We start from the raw sequence: 6,771 nt of genomic DNA, 5'->3' as shown, positions 1-6,771 counted from the left end.
GAGGCTCTACCGCCTACGAAATCTACAATATTTATTATCTGGCCCTTTACAGGAGACGTTTGCTGACCCCCTCATAGAACCAAAAACTCCTTGGCGCATGAAGAGAGGTGGGTCTGAGGGCTTGAATGTCTCAGGAATGTTGGTGCCCGCCACCCCACCCCCCCCGCACGTCCCGGATGGGCCGCTCCCGCACCTGCGCCCCCTTAGGGGCTGATGATGGGGCGGAGAGAACGCCCTGAGCCAGGGGCTCGTTGAGTTTCTTGGGTGGAGGGAGAAGGGGGAAGGAGGCTCGCTGGGAAGCGGGAAGGTGAGCCTTTCTTTTCAGTCCCGAATTTTTTCCCTTAGTCTGAGGAGTGATAACCTTTAAGGCGGGCGGTGAGCGCAGGCGCCCCGGAGCCCGGGAGGAGAGGCGGGAGCCGCGCTGCGCCCCAGGGTCCTCTCCCGAGGGCGGCGAGGCCGGGCCCCCAGCGCCTGCCCGCTCTCCGCGGGGAAACGGCGGTGCGTCCAGGGCCCCGCACAGGCCTGGGCCCTCTGCTGGGCTCCGTCAGCCGCCCTCCAGCGTGGCGGCACCCAGTTGATTCCTTTCCCTCCGTCTCACTTAACGCAGTTAAACCGAAGCCAGGCCGTGATCAGACTCCTCAGCGCGTTCCTGCCTTCAGCCCGTAGCAGGTGAACGGTGGAGTGCCAGCAGCAGGGCTGGGGCTGCTTGGGCTGGTTCTCGTCTCAGTTTTCTCAAATTGTTGTAAAATATAGATAACACTGCAGTTGACCGTTTTAACCATTTTTAAGAGAGCAGTTCTGTGATACTAAGTATGTTCACTTATCCATTATCACCGTCCATCTCCGGAACGGTTTCATCTTCCCCCCTGAGACTCTGCATTCACTAAACAGTAACTCCCCATTTTCCCTCCCTTCAGGGACCAACAACTGCCTCCTCCTGATGCTATGAATCAGGCTTCTCTAGGTGTCTCAGGTAAGTGGGACCATCGTGTATTTGTCCTTTTGAGTGGCTTATTTCGCTTAGAATAATGTCCTCAGCGTTCATCCGTGTTGTAGCATGCGCCAGAATTTTCTTCCTTTTTAAGACTGAGTAATATTTGATTGATATAATTCTGTTTATCCATTCGTCTGCTGAGGAACACGCGTTTCTTCCACCTTTTGGCTGTTGTGAATAATGCTGCTATGAACATGAACAGACAAATATCTGTTCAAGTTCCTGGCTTCTTGGTTTCTCTTCTTTTGGATATATATATCCCCAGATGGCATTGTTGAGTCATGTGATAGTAGCTCTGTTTTTAATTTTTGGAGGAGCAACCATACTGTGTTTTGTAGTGGCTGCGCCATTTTGAATTCCCACCAGCAGCGCATAATAGTTCCAATTTCCCCACATCCTTGCCAATGCTTTTTGTCTCTCTTTGTGTGTGTGTGTGTGTGTGTGTGTGTGTTTCAATAGTAGCCATCCTGATGGGTGTGAAGTGGAATCTCCTTGTGGTTTTGATTTGCATTTTCCTAGTGATGTTGAACATCTTGTCTGTGCTTATTGGTCAGTTGGGTGTCTCCTTTAGAGAAATGTCTGTTCAAGTCCTTTGCCCATTTTTTAAAATGGATTGTTTGTTTTTTGTTGTCATTGAGTTGTAGGAGTTCTTTCTAGAGTCTAGATATTACCCCCTTATCAGATGTAAGATTTGCAAATGTTTTTTCCTATTCCATGAGTTGCCTTTTCAGTCTGTTGATAGTGACCTATAATGCACAAAAACTTTTGATTTTAATATAGTCCAGTTTCTCTGTTTTTCTTATTGCTATTGCTTGTGTTTTTGGTGTCCTAGCCAAGAAATTGTTGCCAAATCCAACGTTGTGAAGCTTTTCTGCTGTGTTTACTTCTAAGAGTTTTATGTCTTTAGCTTTTACGTTTAGGTCTTCATTCCATCTTAGATTAATTTTTATATACAGTATAAGGTAAGAGTTCAACTTCATTCTTTTGCATGTGGATATCTAGTTTTCCCAACATCATTTGTTGAAAAGACTGTCCTTTCCCCACTGAATGGTCTTGGCAACTTTATCAAAAATATTTGACCGTATATGTAAAGATTTATTTCTGAGTTGGCTGGAGTTTTGATATTAGCAGACATGCCTCTCAAGTCAAGACCCAAGTTGTATAAACTTTTCATAGATAATCTGATTAAAGAGTCAATATATTCACACTATTAAAACATTTGTGATAGCTCGTCTTGTGCTGGAGTTTCAAATGCATGAATCTTAATCACCACTAGTTCATGAGTTCCTAGGGAGCAGGAACTCTCTTATAACTCAAATTTAAACTTAATCTGTATGTATCCTCTGCCTTTTATGAGTCCAGCATCACAACAGCAGTAAGGATGCAGAAACTTTTTTTTAAGAACTTGCAAATTAGTGGAGAAGCAAACATGCAAACAAACTAATGTCTTTTTGTGAGAAGAATACTCCAGAAGGTAAAATAGGGGTGTAAAGATGGAAGTGGTGACATCCAACTGGAGAAGAGAGAGAACTTTCTCAGAAGTGGTCACATGTCTGCTGAATTTTAAAGGATGGTTCATTAAGAATTTGCCTGACAAACTGAAAAAATGAAGGTCAAAGGGACATTCAGAACAGAGGAGCCACACATGTAGGGACTTGAAGGGGGTCCACAATATGGTTGTAGGAGGACTGGAGCGTATAAGGCCAAGAGCAGGAGAAGAGCCTAGCGGGTAGGCAGGAGACAGATCCTAGAATTTGAACTTTATTATGAATGTGATGAGAGGAATTTGCATGTCTGTCCCGTAGATTCGTCCTTAGCACCTCCTCCCATTGTTTATTGAACTGAGTTTAGTCCAGTGAAATGATGGTTAGTGTTTCTTTTTCTTCTCTTCTTTTTTCTTCTTCCTCCCTCCCACTTTCTAATATAATTTTGATGGCTTTTCTATTTTTTTCTTGGATATATCTCTTAACTAGAGTGGAACAGAACATTGGGGCATGAATTTAGACAAAAAATAACAACAAAAAAGTGAACTCCTATGAGAAAACGTTGAAACTACCTAGGTTAGGCTCAGTTGAGTTTCCAAATGTGTTTTAAATTAGGTCGTCTCAACCATGACTACAAGTTCAAAATATTCAAAGCAACCTTATTGGAATTGGAACAAGGCATATTTGGTTTCCTCTAAAGGATTTTAAAAAGTGTAGTTAAGAGCTGAGCTCTCAATGTAAAAATACATGAAAAGAAAGCCCCCAAACAAATTGTCCTTGTAATAAATGGCATTAAAACTTCCAAACCATCAAAAGGTGTGATCTTGTAGTTACGTCTCACTTCTAAGAACAATGCCTGTTCAAGTCTCCTCATTTATCTGGGTGGGGCCAATCAGCTGGAAGTGAGCCAAGGAAGCATTTGGTGCCATCAAAACAGATGTCAGGGGTCCATAAACTCAGATAGATTTTGCTCTTATTTTGCACAACAGACAAGCAAACTTGGTTGCCTCATTTCTTAAGAGGATAGCATATGAGCAATATGTTAAAAGGTCACCAAAAGAGAGATGGCTAGACACAAGCACAAGGGTTCCTTTGAGAAAAAATTACTGTTGGTTTGACAAGGAGAAGAGAGAAAAAAAATTGAAATTGAAAAGTCAAACTTGAAAGTCAAAATCTACAATCTCCAATAAGAAAACCCATGTACAACATTTAAGCATCCTTGGATTATTTCATAAGGAAATAACCCACCTGACCCACCTCAGTGGATGCCAGTGCATCTCCAAAGGGAGACACAGCATCAAAGCTGATGTTCATAATGATTCCTTCCTTCAGTGAGTTACGCTTGAAACATTCAGGCTCACAAAGTTGTAAAGATGAGCTATTCTGGAAAATTCACTTCTGCAGAAATACCCGTATCTCATTCTGCCATGGTGCCTGTTAAATGAAGCACCAGACCACCTCACCTAATGTTAGCATAATTTCCTATTTAAATTTCAAAACTTTCTTGTCAGAGAGTTTATATAATTTTCCTATATACTAAGTATGACCTTGGTTAAGGGTCAGTCTCCTTATTGATAAAATGATGGGAATGATACTAAGTATATCGTAGATCTGGTGTGAGGGCAAAACGAGATAAAGTAGTGCATGGTAGCCAGCATTTTACCCAGGCAATTCTTCATAAATGCTAAATACTCTTCATACCACCAGCACCACTACTGTTGTTGATCTTATAACAGGACTGGACCTGGGTTCCTATCCTGACTCACCATTTATGAGCAATAAGATCTTGGGAGGATCACTTTACTTGTTTCTGCTTCAGTTTTCTCACCTGGAAAATGAAAACAAGGCTGTATAATCTCTACCTCATGGGGTTGCTACAAGGATTAAAATGAGATGCTCTATGAAAACCCCTTAGAGACAGGCATGGGGCAAGGATTTAAGTAACAGTAGCTGCCGTTAATATTGCTGTCGTTGGTATCCTCCGTTAAACTTGTGAGGATGTAGCTCTCAAAGAGCGGTTTGGGGACCACTGGTGGTCCCTTTTGCAGGCAGTCCATGAGGTCCAAACTATTTTCATAGTAATAGTAAAATGTGTCTCTTTGAACCAACATTAGCATTTCCTAGAGACAGCATGAAGTGTGATGTCACTACGTTGAATGTTGACTGCAGTCGCACATTTGAGGCTCTTGCTGTGTTCTATTAAATGATAAGATCTGCAAAACTGTTAAATAATGTTCTTCTCTCTAGTTTTTTTTTTTTTTTTTTTTTTTGCAAAATGTAATTATTTCTCCAAAAGTGTTTTATGGTAGCCTGTGATGGGTTCATTGCTGTTATTTTTAAATGAAGCAATAATGCTAATGCTTAGTTTTAATTTCCAGTAAGTGTAATGGTGATAGATATAATCCACATAAACCAAAATTCTTTGGGGCTCTCGGTAATTTTAAGAATATAAAGGGGTTCGGATGCAGAAAAGTTTGAGAACCACTGTCTTAGTACGTGAAGCTTCAGGGCTGTTGACATCCCTCAAGGTCACTTTCTTGAGAATTTAGCATGGGTAGGGTCAAGTCTCAACCAGAGTTTCCTGATAATGAAACCTAGCGGTCGTTATAATACATCACGCTCCAAGGGCCAAGGAGCTCCCACGTGGGGAGGGGGCCGTGGTCATCACAGTGCTTTTACAGTTGAGTCCTGTTGCAGGGTTCTGTGTGGTCTATTTAGCAAGACTTTCCTCTAAACGTGGTATTCAATGCTAATAGATGTTTTCCAACATCTTAAACTTAATTCCATGTGGCCACGCACTGCGGCACTAAATTCACATGCAGTTCTTGCCTGGTGATTAAGATGAGGACCTAGTGTTAATAGTCTTGAGTTGTGGCTTTAGAGTCTAAACTGATTCCCATCACGGGTTTTCAATCTCAAATGTCAGGCAAGAATTCTCACCCGTTTGTAAGCCACTTTAAATACGCTTTTCAGGAGTCCAAGACCTAATCCCTGAAGAAACTGGGTCAAGTTCTTCCCAGTCCTGTCCCCATACCACAGATAGCTAAGCTTCAGTCTTAAGGAAATACTTGGGGATGCCAGGGCATACTTAAAGGAGGGAAAGTAAGCAGGGACAGCCTTCCACAGGAAAGACATTACGTGTCTCTCTTTGATTAAGCATTTGATACTTGAATCTATTTCACTGGAACAAATTGGTTTAAGTGTGTACTATTCTGACTTAGAGTTCCCACCATTGTCTTAATGCAAAGTTGACACCTGCTATGTTGCTTAAGACCTTTTGTCTCAGAGGTTTCAGATTTTTATACACATATACACATGTATATCTAATGCAGTGGGTTGGGTTGGATTGAAATCTTCAGTAGCAATTCAAAGAGTTTGGCTTATGGGGCAATGTCACAGGTTTGCATACATTATGCAGAATTTTCTGTTAAGTGCAATAGGCTTTTGGAAATTGGTTTATTTCAATCCAATGCTTATTTGACATAAATGTCACATTTATGCTGAAGAGTCATATCATTCTTCTATTTCTGCTCCAATAATGTTAATTCTTAAAGTGTTACCCTACATGGCTACATGATGCCAAGTATCCATCTGGAGATTTTTTTTAAAAAACCCTTTATTTTATTATTCTGATGTTCCCAAATCTAATATTGATAAGATAGAGTCATACTACCTGGATGTTTAACTATTTTCATTTAAAGCTAGATGCCACAGTATATGGTAGGAAAGCAGAAGTAAGTGATATGAAATGAAAGTCATTTTGATCGAACTCTCTAGCACCACAGAACGAAACAACCCTGCTCCAATATTTTGCTCAATTTAATAATTTCAACCAAATGTTATCAGATCAGTTTGTGTGGGGAACACAACGTGCCAAACAAAATAAATTGACGATTTTACTGTTGAAATAATGTGAAAGGAACATGGGGCTTGGGGATATAAGCCTGAGCTGTACAGGGCGAGGCAAAGGCAGTTTAATTCTCTCCTCCTCCAGGGAGGGTCTGAACAGAGCTGGCCGCCTCTAGCAATAGAGCAAGGACACTGGTCCTCTCATCTGGGACTCTACAGAGGAGGCTGTTCCTCTGATGTCTTCAACCCACCCAGCACTGCGGTTTGGGGAGAGAGGCACTCAGGGTAGTTCTAACTACTGACTTACAGTGAAGGATTCGCCTGCCCTCAGTTTCCCAGCCAGTATCTCAGTGCGAACAGGACACACTCCAGGCTTTAGAGATGATCCACTCATTGACTCCTCCATCACCACCTTAATCTAAGACTTGAACACTCAGGCAGCAG

General features: G+C 41.8%; 1 long non-coding RNA gene across 3 annotated transcripts in view; it reads left to right on the top strand.

Annotated features, from left to right (window-relative positions):
- The first annotated feature begins 221 nt into the window (after window positions 1-221).
- LOC123611928 (uncharacterized) overlaps window positions 222-6,771 on the top strand; it is a 175,612-nt gene continuing 169,062 nt past the window's right edge. For 2 of the 3 annotated variants that reach the window (XR_012503821.1, XR_012503820.1), the window contains exons 1-2: window positions 222-307; window positions 918-973. This is a non-coding gene — a long non-coding RNA (uncharacterized LOC123611928). Of the gene's footprint in view, window positions 308-399; window positions 670-917; window positions 974-6,771 lie in introns of those variants that run through there. The other variant, XR_012503819.1, reaches the window with a different exon arrangement.

This window comes from Camelus bactrianus, chromosome 33 (assembly GCF_048773025.1).
Source record: "Camelus bactrianus isolate YW-2024 breed Bactrian camel chromosome 33, ASM4877302v1, whole genome shotgun sequence".
NCBI classification, from domain to species: domain Eukaryota; kingdom Metazoa; phylum Chordata; class Mammalia; order Artiodactyla; family Camelidae; genus Camelus; species Camelus bactrianus.
Note: the sequence above shows the minus strand (reverse complement) of the source record. Positions and strands in the feature narration are given on the sequence as shown.